General features: G+C 47.2%; 1 protein-coding gene across 3 annotated transcripts in view; it reads left to right on the forward strand.

Annotated features, from left to right (window-relative positions):
• The first annotated feature begins 219 nt into the window (after window positions 1-219).
• Window positions 220-13,916, forward strand: part of FYN (FYN proto-oncogene, Src family tyrosine kinase) — a 209,662-nt gene continuing 195,965 nt past the window's right edge. The window contains exon 1 of one of the 3 annotated variants that reach the window (XM_067702330.1): window positions 220-677. The gene's annotated coding sequence lies outside the window, so the exon portion shown is untranslated. The remainder of the gene's footprint in view (window positions 678-13,916) is intronic. The other 2 variants (XM_067702327.1, XM_067702326.1) reach the window with 2 other exon arrangements.

The raw sequence follows: 13,916 nt of genomic DNA on the forward strand, positions 1-13,916 counted from the left end.
ACACACACAACTCCTGCAATCTCGCATTCCCCTCACACCTTACACCGCTAGCAAGCCAGGATGCCCGACGTTACAGAAGCGCTCCACCCACTCGGTGGCCCCACCCATCGTCACCCCGCCCCCGCCCCCAAACGCCCGAGGGGCCCGTTGATAGGGCAGCGAAGCCTGCCACTCTCGCGGTCCGGCCCGCCCCCTCCTCGCTCCCCGCTGGGGCTGGAGGGGCTGGAGCATCAACGCGAGTAGCTGCGAGCAGCCGCGGCAGCGGCTGCGCGTAGTTGCAGTTGCGCCATCTGTCAGGAGCGGAGCCGGCGGGGAGGGGGCTGCCGCGGGAGAGGAGGAGGGGTCGCCGCGAGCCGAAGGCTGTCGAGACCCGACCGCCGACCGGCCGCGGGAGCAGAGGAGAGGCTGCACTCGGAGCCGCGCGTCCACCGCCGTCCGGGCGCGCGGCGCTTCAAGCCGAGCACCGAGGGCTTCCCAGGCTCACACAAAGCCGCCGCCCGCGCCTGGGAGGGATCCGGCCGCCGGGCCGGGGACACCCGGCGCCGCCCCCTGGGCACTCTCAGAAGGCCCACCGGCTCCCGGGCCCGCCGAGGAACCACCGGAGCCGCTTCGGCCGCGCCGGAGGAGGGCGGGGAGAGGACCATGTGAATGGGCTCCGGAGCCTGAGCGCAGCGCAGGTAAGCGGCCGGGGATGCGCCGCGGGGCTGCGGGGATGCTGCGGAGACGCCGGCCGCCGGCGCCCCCGCGCAGCGCCGCCCCCGCCGCGGGGCCCAGCGCTGCAGTCTCTGGGCCACCGCCGTCTCCCGGGCGCCCCGCTGGGCTGCCGGGGAGTTGGTCCCGCTCGGAGTCTTCCTGTGGTCGCGCTGGAGGACACCTCTGCGGGGTGCGGCCCCGAGGTAGCTCAGGCATGGGGGGCGCATTTCCTCGCGGGCGCCGGCTGTGAATAGGAATTGGCTTCGGGGCTAGGCTGGCCCAGACTCCGCCCCCGCCCTCTTTTCGGGGCCCCCCGCGGGGACCCGGGCTGTGTGTGTTGTTTTAATGTCAGGGATGATGTAATCACTTAATAATTGAAGCTCAGTGCTGCTTCCCTCCCCACCCCACTCCACCCCTGCCCCACTCCTCCACCTCTCGGCCTCCTCCTCTTGCGGCCGTCGCCTTCCCCATCGCATCCTCCTGCCTATTTCTGGCACGTCCCTTGCACTTCCCCCATCCTCCCCTCCACTCTTCCTGTGCCACCACCCACCCGTCCCCAGTCCCCCGTGCTGGAGCCGTAGCTCCTCTTCCTCTGACCCCCACATTCCTCCTGCTCCCTTAGGCTCCTTTCTCCTCCCTTCCCTGCTCGCTGGATTTCCTCTCGACTTCCTTAGATCGATGACTGTTTTTGTTTGGTCGCCTCCCCTCTCTTATCTGCGCCCACAGGCGGAGGGGACTGAGCCAGAAAGAGGCCACCGAGCTTGGGCCCAGGCAGAGATTTGCTGGGACTGAGTGAGAAGAGGGATAATAAAATCACCCTTCTTGCCCCTCCTCCCCCCAATAAATCACACAGACTCGCCGAATGTGTGTGTGTGTGTGTGTGTGTGTGTGTGTGTGTGTGTGTGTGTGTGTGTGACACAAAGAGCTCTTTCAGTGCACAGAGAGGAGACGCACAAAGTACCCAAGGATGGGCGCGATGCTTCTTGTTTCTCTTCCCTGGGGCTTCCCTTTTTCTCAGATAAAGCAGTTGACCTTCTCTCTGAGAGTCTTTCCTGCCACATTTACCAAAAAATAAAAGGCCCCAGATGCAGGGTGGCAGGTGCTGGCATTTTGCTGTATTCATGGACCGGTAGTGTTGACTGGCAGCTGCAGTATTTCTTAGATTTAAGGGGGAAATGATTTCAGCTGTCTGAAGAGTTGCTTTACTTTCAAGGTAGCACCCTCCCCCACCCAGTTTCAACCCCCTCTCATCGTAGGGGGTAGGATAAATTGGTATGGGGGAAGGAGACTTTTGTTTCTGAAAGAGAGTTAAATTGATGTTTGCTAGGAGTGAGGCAGCCTAACTTGCTTCTTCTCTCAAGTCTAAGGAGTACTGAAGTCTTTTGAAATGAAGTCTTGTCTGCCTAGTAATTGTTTTACCCTTATATTTAAACAAGCTTCTGGGGACATTGCTAACACAGCACTAAATTGGTATTTGGAAGACCACTGGAGACTGTGTCTCTTCCCTGCTTCAGGGTAGCCTTCAGACGCCCACATCCTTCCTCTCACCACCAAGTTGACTGTAATACTTTCCACCCTTTGTGCTTTCTCCCGAGTCCCTGCCCCATGGGTACTGTGCTTTCAGATGAAGGGACTCACAGATTTTTGGAGGAAGTGGTTTTGGTAACTATCTCAGGTTTTGGAGGCACTTAGCTATGATTGAAGGATGTAGAGAATCTTTTGACTGATCTCTTAAACCATCTACTGATGTTCCTCTTAAAGAGGAAATATAAATGTAAATCTGGGGGCTTAATGTTCCATTTTGTAAGCCAGTGACTATTACATCCCTAATCAATAATGTCAAAACTTAGGTTGAACCCATTGATTCCTAAGAGCATGGCTCTTTGACTATTATAAGTAATAGAACTGTCTCATGTTCTTCAAGAATTTTATTAGAAAAGAGTTGTTATGGTTCATTAAACATTTACTTCTGCACTTTCTAAGGACATCCATCTTGAAACTTTTTATATTAAAAAAAAGCAAAAGGATTAATGAGCGTACTGTAAAAAAAAAAAAACAAAAACAATGGTTTGTTTGTTTGATGTCAGACCCAGGAAAGAAAGTCAGTGCACAATAAACTTGCGCTCTGTTGACCGAGTTCAAGAGAATGATGAGGTTGAATGTGAACAAACGCATACTCTGCTTTCTGCAGTTTTATTCTATGCTTTCTCCTGGGTCTGGAATCTCCAACCCCACCTGATTTGCTTGGGTCCCGTTAAACCTAGAGCCCAGCTGAAAAGTCTTCTACTCTGGGATGCTTTCTCCATCTTTTCACCTTCAAACAAATCACCATGCGTCCAATTTTGTTTTCATACCTCAGCAGCTGGCACATGTCTATTTCCAGCATTAGTTTGAGCAACACATTGGAAGAAGGAACCTGGTCTTATTTATCTTGTTTCAGCAAGTGTGAGCTAGGTCTTTGGTATGTGCTAAGCACTTGGATTAATTAGGCTACTGTTAACAGCTGTAACAAATAGGCCTGCAAAAATATAATGCCTCAAAAGCAATAGACGTTTATTATTCCTCATGTAATAATTCAAAATGGATATTTCTGATCAGTGGGTGGCTTTCTTCCATGCAGTGATTCTGGACCCCAAGTTCTCCCATCCCATAGCACTCCATTGTAACCTGCTTTCAGCTGGCAGAAGGACAAAAGAGGGAATAGAGGGGATGTACCGACTTTTTAAATGCCTAGACCTGGAAATGACACCCATCACTTCTACTTACATACTTTACTTGAGGGCTAGTTATATGGCCACATTTAACTGCAAGGGAGCCTGGGAAATATAGTTAAGCCATGTGACCAGAAAAAAGTTCAAGAAGAAATGTATTTTGGTCCAGCAGCTTTGCCATATACTGCCTCTCAACAAGGCACAGTCGTTGCCCTCAAGGAGTTTGTAGGCTGATGAGAATTAAATGGTAACCTGGAGCCTGTACCCATCATTGTCTTGTACCTTTGATTTTATAAGTTCTGACCTTCTCATTTTAAACCTGTTTCCCCAAACCTTGCTTTTTGTCGGTTCTAGTGGCCAGTTCCCACCCAGTAATTTCCTGTAATACAGTGACCTGATGGCTCCTGTGCTGACTTTGATGTGGCTCTCCAGTAGCACCTTTGTTGGCCAAGATTTTTATCTGCTGATTTTATAGACTCCCCAAGTGGCTAAGTGGGTCTTTAGAAATCACAGTCATACCTTCTCTAATTGGAAGAGGAAATTAAACAGACTCCAGAGGAGAAATTTCTTGCCCCAGGCCATGTTCATGGGAAGGGAGCCTCATCTGCCCAGCTCTTCAGTCCCCCCTGGGTCCCCTCCATCCCGCAGATACCCTGAGTTCGTGACTGTGAGCCCTGCATCTTCCGTGGAGTTAAGTGAGCTCCCAGACCTCCAGGAGCGGGGTGAACTGCTAGTGTTCTGGATAATCCGTGTTCTCCACAGGCCTTCCCAGGAGCAATTCTGTCTGTACTAGTCATCATACTTAGTTATGCACATGTTTTTGCTATAAACAGTTTATTATATTCATCTGTTCTGCAAACATTGGCCAGTATGTTATTGTGTGCAAGGCACTGGGAGATAGGATTATGAAAATGAATACTTCTGCTGTGTTCTCTCTGTTCAGCTTAGTCTGCTAGAGGAGATAAAAATAATACATAATAACTACTTTTATTGAGTATTTACTATGTGTCAAGCACTGTTTAAGCTCTAATCTTAGTAATACTGGTATGAACACCTGAAACTAATATAAATTGTAAATTAGCTATACTTCAATTAAAAACAATAATGATATGAAGTAGTTTCACTTATAATCCCCATTTTACAGATCAGCATTTGAAGCAAGGGAGGTTAAATAACTAACTCAAGATCATACATGGCTAGTAAGTGGTAGAGTCAGGATTCAGGCCCAGTTAGTTTGGTTTCAAAGCCCTTGCTCTTAGCCATGAGGCAATATGCAAAATACTACCTATGGATATAATGATGATATTGATTAAAATGTGTTACATGCCATAAACGGGGGTGGCGTAAATGCTTTGGCAATTGATACTTTTGGTTGTTGGGAAATATAACTTTATGTTTAAATAAAAAATAAAATGTCCATTTCTACCACCATGCTTTCCATTTTAGACCCTCATTTATTGCTCACCTAGGAAATAAAAAAAATAAATTAAAAAATGGGAAAGCAAAGCATGTTGATACTGGAAATACTTTTACTCTGTGTGATTCTTTATTTTCAGCTGGGTCCCTGTGTGTCCCACAGATAGGTCTGTAAGAATTTGTGAATCGTCCTACATATTTACTCATCCAGCAACATTCATTCATTGTATCTACCACTTGCCAGACATTGAACTAGATGCTTCAGAGACAAAGAGTTATAATCCTGGCCCAAGGAACTGCACGAGGAAGTCTCTGACCACTGTGATAACTGCCGTGATTCTGGGGGTCCGCAAGAGAGCATGAACTCCACAGAGAGGTGGGAAAATGGGGTGGCGAGACAGAGAAGGCCAGAGGAGGAATTGGCCAGTTGAGTGTTGTGGGAAGGCCCCAGAAGGAGCAGCCCAGAAAGCAGGTGCACAGACTTTTTAGGAAACTGCAAGTCGTTCAGGGTGGGTGAGGGTGGTAGAGAGATGGACAGAGGGAGAAGATGAGGCTGGTGGAAGAGTACTTAAATGTCAGGAATGCCATTTAAGAGTTGTAAGTAGAGGTGCCACTTTGGTCTGATTTGTTTTACAAAGATCCATCTGGCCACACTGTGGGCTGATGGCCAGAGGTGGTCAAGACAGATGCAGGGAAGGTAGTTGTGGAAACTCAGATGAGCCATAGATGAGGTGCTGCACGGAAGTGGGGGTGGAGCCAAAGAGACAGAATAAGAGAGGGTGAGGTAGCATATTGTGTGAGGGGAGAGGCAGAGGGGGGTCCTTGGGAAGTAGGTGGAGAAAGACATGCAGACAAGCAACGCAGTAAAAGCAGCAGGGAGTGGGTGTTTAAATGATGACTTTATCACGGACACTTTGGACTTTCCAGTCAAAGTATCTTGTAGGCAGTTGAATAGTAAGGGACTTAGAGATCATGTAGTCCAGCACGTCCATTTTACTTATGAGGAAAAATGAGGCCCCGAGTGGCTAAGTGCCAAGGTGGCAGTCACCACTTAAAGCCAGGTTTCAACCCTTTCAGCCCAGGTGAGGGCTGTGGTCAGGAGCATGGACTCGGGGTGTGGTCCTGGTCTGACCCCTTCCAGCTGTGTGAGCTGGACCCAGTTACCTAAGCTCTCTGTGCCTCCCTTTCTTCACCTTTATAATGGAGTTATAGTTCCTACCTCAAAGGTTTGCTGTGTGGGGTCCATAATTAATACATGTAAAGTGCTCAGAATAGTACCCCACACATAGAAAAGCTGTGTGTTTGCTGCTGTGGTTCATGTGTGTATATATGTAGATACATACATATACACGTAACATGTGTACATCTGACACATATATCCCTTAGGGAAGGGAGGGTAAAAATGTATTCTGGGGCTTCCCTGGTGGCTCAGTGGTTGAGAGTCCGCCTGTCGATGCAGGGGACGCGGGTTCGTGCCCTGGTCCGGGAGGATCCCGCATGCCGTGGAGTGGCTGGGCCCGTGAGCCATGGCCACTGAGCCTGCGCGTCCGGAGCCTGTACTCCGCAATGGGAGAGGCCACAGCGGTGAGAGACCCGTGTACCGCAAAAAAAAAAAAAAAAAAAAAAAAAAAAAATGTATTCTGTGCAGAAAAGGACATTTTGAATATTTTAGAAAGAGATGTGGGTGATTGTCAGTTCTGAATCAAGAATTATTGGAAAACATAGGAAATTAGTTGAAATAGTATGATGGAAAATAGCATTTTTAGCAAGTCTTCTTAAGAAATGCAGAACCTTTTTTATTCTTCAATAGAAAACATAAAAGTACTTTGAAGTTAGCCCTATAAAAGGATATCTTTGTTTTAGATAACCAGAGTTTTAACCTATTTTCAATGTGCATCCCTTGAGTTTGACTTCAGAATGTCATCGTGACTTTCTGAAGGTAGAATAAACCGCAGAATAGGAAAAAGCCCCGTGAGTTACGAGTTTCATGCACTTGGTTCCTATGAAAAAAAGGTGATTTGGGTTATTTAGAGGAAAGTAATTTTTTTCCGTGTTTCTAGTTGAGCAAATCTAATTTTTGGCTACTAAAACACATGAGAAGCCTGAACGGTATTATCCAATTGGACGTGGGTGACATGTAGTTCAGACAACTTCGGAGTAAGTGGCGCTCTGGACTTGATTAGAACACAGTAATCCTGGAAGGATATAAATTGAACTGGATTTATGGTCTAATAAAAACGTGGGAAGAAAAGATAATGCTAACTGACTCATGAAAGTTTAACAACGTTTGTAAGGCCCTGAGTTGGAGAGCTCTCGTTTGGATGAGAGTGTTTTCCCTCTCGTCTCAGCCTGCTTCCAGAATGACCTGCGTCGTGTCTTGCTCAGGCTGTGAAGCAGACTGGAGTCCTGTTGCTGGGTCTTCTTTGGATGCAGAGATCATCACCTGTTGTGCCTCTGTCCACCCGTGACCTTAGGCAGCACCCATTGGTTTGAGCAAATGAGTACTGAGCACCCATTAACTGTGTTTGGGGGAGAAAAAAAATAAGGTGTGGGAAAGTCTTAGCCCATTGCTGATTTGAATTCAGAAGGCCTTTCCTGAGGACTACTTATTTCTGACCTGTATTGCCCTCTGTGATAGTGTAAAAAAGCACTTAGCACCCCACAGCCACTCACCTCTCCCTAAATATACCAGAAAAATAATCATAGCTACCTTTGTTATTGAATCCCAGAGGCCTTAAGTGCTTTACGTACAGTAATTTACTTAGTTATAACAACTCGATGAGGCAGGGTCAAATGGGAAGATTGAGGCTCAGAAAGGTAAAGTAACTTGCCCATTGTCACACGGCTAATTACTAGTGAAGCCAGGTGTGTCTGGTTCCCAAACTTGCACCTGCTTTTGCTCCAAAGCTGTGGTTCTTCGTTCCCTGCGTACTCTCAAGCCTCCTTGCCTTTGCATTGCAGTTACTTCTGTGTTAGGTTTTGGGGGATACAAAGGCACCCTTGCCCCCAGGGAAGCCCCACTCCTTCTGTGGCTCCACTCAAGACTTACCTTCTGGGAAGCCCCCCTTTGGTCCTGTCTCTGGGCTCCCATGGCACTTGGTTACTGCCTCATCATCACCCTCATCGCAGCCTGACTTCTAAGGCAGAGTGGAGTCAGCTGGGTCGGACAGTGGGAAGACACTGGTCTTTTGCCCTGACTTGGGAGCTCTTTCAAGTCGGGCTGTGTCTTATTCGTGGTTGATTTGCCAGCTGAACACCCAGCAGTATTCCATGAGGTACTGTCGTTATTATTCCCATTTGATAGATGGGGAAACTGAGGCCTAGAGGTGAAGTGATTTGGTCAGGGTCACACAACTAGTAAGCAGAGCTGGGGTCTGAACCCAGACAGTCTGGCTCCAGAATCAATGCTCTTAACACTAAATTTGTTCCAACTCTCAAACAAGATTATAAACCGCAGGCTAGAGGCAGTGCCCTCCGCCTCCCAGCCCAGTACCTCACAGTCCACACACAGTAAAGATCACCCTCTTGTTTCTACCATCCACTCTGGCAGAAAGACAAACAGGATATGTCTAACCAGGCCTTATCTCATGATACGGAAAGAGCTTTGGGGCCTTGGTTGCATGACTGTCCTCTGAGGGCCTTAGAGAATGCATAGTCCCAGGCGCAGTTCTGACTCAGGAGGTATGGGGTGGCCAGGGTTGAACACTGACATCTTTCCTGTATATGAGAATGGCCCTGAGGATGGAGCCATCGGGGAGGCAGCTTCTGAAAGACGAGGAATGAAGAAGCACAGTGACTCAGCCACAGTGGGGGGAGCTGGCGGTTGAAGTGGCAAAAAACCACCCATCAGCCAGAGCCAGAGGGAACTAAGCCCGGGGGAGGCTGGGGTCAGAAATCTGTCACAGAAAGACCTCTTACCTTGTATTTTTAAGATTTCTAAGTACCTGCTCCTTTTGAATGTGCTGGTGGGATTTCATCTGATGAATTCAAACACTTTCATTTTCTTCAGAGCTTCCATCTTGGAGGTACCCAAAAATAGTAAGCTTTTCAAGGAGTTGTATAAGGATTCCATCTGCTTTATACTGAAAAGTAGGGCTTTAATGGAAAATTAAAAATGAGTCAGATTGCCTTTACCGCAACAAAGCCCAGGGCACTTTTCCCAATCCTTTCTTCTTTTAATCCCCAGAAAAAGTTACTGAATCTGTATTTCTGTGAAATTCTGCCCAATTGAAATTCTACTGAATAGGCAAATAAACACCAACGAGTTCCTTCATTTCCACACATTGTAGTATCTGTTTGGAAGCAGTAACAATAGCAAATGTTGTCACTTGTAAAATTGGACTTTTATTTCAATTTGAACTGTATTCCAGAAATTGTGTGATACGCTTCCCGTAGCTAGGCATATGCACGCAAGGATATTTGAAAATCACTGATTTCTGTTAAAGGTTTCTCTTGTTTGCTCTCAGAGTTTGGAGGGGTTCACCTTTTTATTGTCTGACCTCCTAGAGATACAAATAGCCCCTCATCATTTTCAGTTACAGGAGCTGAGTTGTTAATGAACTCTCACACTCTGTCATTCTGTACCTTTTATCACCATCTCCTGCTTGAAAATGCCAGTTCTGTAGCTGTACTTTGTGTGTGCCTTTGCCCGATCGATATTCTCGTGATACGTTGTGTCCTTCAGGCTCTCCTGTGGTTTGCAAATAATGATTCCAGTTGCTTCACTCCTACGCTTCCTAGCTTGAGTTGAGGAGGTGGTTGATCCATGTCAAAACTCATGTGCTGGCTGATGTAAATACTGGTTCTTTTGCCTTGCCCCTAACAACCCAGTGAACGGGAGAAAGGCCAAATCCTTTAGCCTGGCATTCAACGCCTTCCCCCATCTCCATTTTCTGAGGCATTCCTGGCTCACCTCATTCACCATCACGCTAACACTTGATTCTCCAGATGTCAACATAGTATCTCATTAGTATGGAATACGTGTTCTGGCCTTTGCTCTCCTTTCCTGGACTCCCCAGCCCTTCCTTTCCCCGGGAACCCTATCCATTTCTCAAGGCCCAGCTGGAATCCCAGCCCTGGGCAGCTTCCCCTCGTCTCATTCTCTTGCATTGAACCTGTGTGCCTCTCAGTTGCCTCCTAAGAAATGATGGCTTGTGTTGTTAGTTAAATCCTGATATGAGGAATCCAAGGAGCAGAGAATTTTTGTGAGTTGCCCAAGGTCATACATGCAGTTCCTCACTTAGTTTAGACTAGAAGCCAGGTCTCCTGGAAATCTGTGTATGTGGGTCCTGCCTTCTCAACAGACCATTGGCCTCATATGTGCAAAAATGTTGGGGTTTTTTGTCCCCCTGTAGCTTGTAGCACACTGTCATTCATGGTGTAGATACTCAGCAGGTATTTATTTAGATAGGCCCTGGGGGCAGAGTGCTGGAATATGTAGCTGGTTTCCTCCCCATCTGTGAGGCTAGGCTGGCATCTCCTTGGACATGGAGCTTCTGTAGTTTCTGACGGCACTAGATTCACTCTCTATGGACCCATGTGATGTAGGTACGGGGACTGTCCTATACTGTCTTCAGAACCACCATTGTCTTCTGAGAATGGTATGTGTTTAAAGATCTTTTATCCATAATCTTGAGCTTTTCGTTAAAAATTTAAGGTGGTCGGGGCAACAGTTACTTCTTTGCCCTCAGTCATCAGGTTTTCATCAATAAGATTTTCACCAAAAACAACAAAGTTACCAATAGTGCACAATGATGTCCAAGACCGGGGAGAAATGCAGAATGTTTCAAAATCTGGAAGAAACTGGAAAAATACAACAGTGAGTTATAGAAGAGGGAAAAGTGGCAGAATGGACCACTGGTATTGTGCCTGAAGGTCTGTGGAGCCTGGGGAAACGGAAGGAGGCAGGCTCACCTACTGTGCACCTGCCCATGGCTGGACGTCTCACAGTAGCATTTAGCTGAGTCCCTCAGCCACATGGAACCCAGCTGTAGCTGTGAGGGTGCCTTCCTTTCCATGCATTCATTTTGTTCATTTGGCATATCTGGAGAATCTCCTTAGCTGAGACTTAAGGTCCTACAGAGTAATGATTTAACACTAGAACCCAACCACAGCCTCTGTATATCCTTCCACAGAGTGATTGACAATAAACCTTATAAAATGTTTTCCATGGTTGTGGGGAGGGACTACTTGAGTCATTTCTGTAACAAAAGACTCAACAGCACACAGGCAGTGTTTGTCAGCCCCTCATTAAGAGTCTTCTCAGCTCCCTGTGGAAAGCTCTCTGTGATTCCTCATGAATGGCTTTGCCTGCCTAATCCTCACCTGGATGCCAGGTTTAATGTATCCGAGGGATGGAGAGCATTAAAAACACCTTCTGTAGATATTGGCCAACTGCTAACAGCAGAGAGGGGGAAGGGGTGGACCTTATGCTTCACTGTTGCTTGAAAAGCCATTATGGTCTTTGGAAAGCGGTAGTGAACTTTTTTCCTTCCTTCCCCATGCGCTGTCTATGATTTCAGCGCTTTCCCCGCCCGCCTCCCCACTGCCACAAGCACCACCTTCAATGTGGGAGATCACGCGCCACTAACAAGATGCACTCTCCCCTTGGCCAGCGTATAATATCACCACTTCGCGTATTTATCCAACTTGTTCGTGTTCAGTCACTTTGGTACGTCAGTGTCAATACTGTGCATTTTCAGTAGCAAGCTTCTAGAAGGCTGAAAGTGCACCTCATTTAATTTGCTTTGTGCCGTGAAACACTGCACTGAACTGTGGATTTATTAAATGCTTGTAGATCTTGATTCTAAGCTTCCAAGTTGGGAGGTCTTAAAAGTGTTCTCGGTACTTCTGGAATGAGATGCATCTCGAGTAAATTTTCCTCTTGTGGATAACACATCAGGTCCTCTGCATTGGTGGATCCTCAGAGTCATGGGATAGAATTCAGAGTTTGGTTGCACATGATGTTTTAGGTTCCACCTTATGTTTCCCCTCCTTGGTTGAAAATGCAATGATACCAGCTTCTAATTCTGTCAGCAGGTTAGGGCCAAAGCACAGATAATATGCCATACCACACCCTTCTGTTCATAGAAGTGCGGTTGACCATATAATTCCCTGTGTCTTATGGTTATTATTTCAACAGATTCTTGACTTCAGACTGCTGAGACTTGGAGGTAGTTCTCTAAGGGGCCAAGGATTGCTCACTGAAGGCCGGTGACGTATGGCTGGGAAGAACCTATAAGGACTACCGTGTCCTGAGCAGAGCCACATGCCTCTGTGGGTGCCAGTAGCTCCTGGGAAGTTCTGGTTAGTTTATACCTAAGGGTATAACAAGGAGGATTGGCGTTTGGAAAACTTTCTCTGATTGTACCTCAGTCCAACTATGCCATACGGAGAAGAGTCCAGTGTGGCAAAGTGTTGAGAGTCCCCAGTCTAGGGGGCTCAAGGGGAGCCCCAGTGCCGTCCCTGATCTCACATCCCTGGCTTGTGACAGAGGTTCTGTCTCCAGGGGATGAAATATCCCAGCCTCCACTGCCACAGCAATGCGCCCACGCATTTGAGGTACAGCACTGTCACTGTGGGAGGAGTCTTGCTTGTACTCCCCACCAGGACACTCAGCTGGGCTCTTGGTGCCTCCTGGATGAGCTAGAACATGCAGAAATGATCCACTAAAGAGGGTGATGTTGGTGAGGCTGGAGAGAGAGGTGTAATGGATGGAAGGGGATCAACAAAGAGTCGGTGGGGGACACGACCTGATACCTGATCATGTCAGGTATAGAAGGAGCCCTTGTATTAGTTTCCTGTGGGTGCTGTAACAAATGACTATGAACTGGGTGGCTTCAAACAACAGGAAATGTCCTCTCACTGTTCTGGAGGCCAGAAGTCTTGAGGTTCAGGTGTCAGCTGATGGTTCTCACTGTTCTGGAGGCCAGAAGTCTTGAGGTTCAGGTGTCAGATGATGATGGTGATGGTGATGGTGGCAAATTTGCTTACTTGTATTCCTATAATATGCTTTTTCCTTTGGGTAAATTGTGGCTTAGCCTACCTGTATTAGGTTCATTTTGGGCAAGAAGTGGGACGATCTGTCCTCTCAAGGAGCAGAGTTGTCCACCAGATATTCCAAAGTGCAGTGGGGAACTTGGGCTTCCCATTGTTTAGTCAGGAAGACTCTGTTCCCTGCCTTTTTCCAGCAACCCTTGTTTTTCCTGGGCTTGTAAACCCATCAGTACAGTTTCTGCCTTCATCTTCACACAACATTATCCTCTGTGTGTCTTTACATGGCCTTCTCTTATAAGGACACTTGTCACTGGATTTAGGTCCCACCCTAATCCAAGATGATCTCATCTCAAAATCCTTAATTACATCTGCAAAGACCCTTTTTCCATATAAGGTCACATTCCCAAGCTCCAGATGGACATACTTTGGGGGGCTACCATTCAACCCACTGTAGCCCTCAAAAGGATAAAAATTAGCAGTAACTCGGAGGGAGAAAGAACAGATGAGGAAGGTATTTGTAGGTTTGAATGACTACTAAAGGGTAGGCACAGTACTTTACATGTGTGATTTTAAACTGTCGCTTCAAGATAGGTGAAGATGACAGTGAAATTTTTATGTGAAAAGCAGTTCAAAGACGTGGAGTGTCCTGAAAGTTTTCAGTAAAATTGGAGGCTGAGCCATCATCCGAGGTTGGAAGATTTGGGGATGGGAGGGAGACTTGGAGAATATAGAAAAAGCCCAAACAGCCAGGATAATATAGGATAATGTGTTAATAGATGGATAAAAAGTATTACAGAGAAATAGTGAGGCTCCTATGGAATTTGTAAGTATTTTTAATGGGTCCCTTTAGCCCAGTTTTGTGACTTTGCTTGGTAGTACTTGTCACTCTGGAATGGAAAATCTGACCTTGTGGTGAGAGTTGGTTTGAATAGTCAAATGAAGAAGATGTTCTAAGAGATAAAGCATCAGTTGAATTATCTGAAAGTAGGGTTCACGCTGGATAGGGGAGTGAGCTGGAATTGGGATGACGGATAAGGCAAGGAAGGGCCTGAGCTTTTAGGGATATGATGGGTGAACACACCCATCATATACGGAGGAGGA

Source organism: Pseudorca crassidens, chromosome 13 (genome assembly GCF_039906515.1).
Source record: "Pseudorca crassidens isolate mPseCra1 chromosome 13, mPseCra1.hap1, whole genome shotgun sequence".
NCBI classification, from domain to species: domain Eukaryota; kingdom Metazoa; phylum Chordata; class Mammalia; order Artiodactyla; family Delphinidae; genus Pseudorca; species Pseudorca crassidens.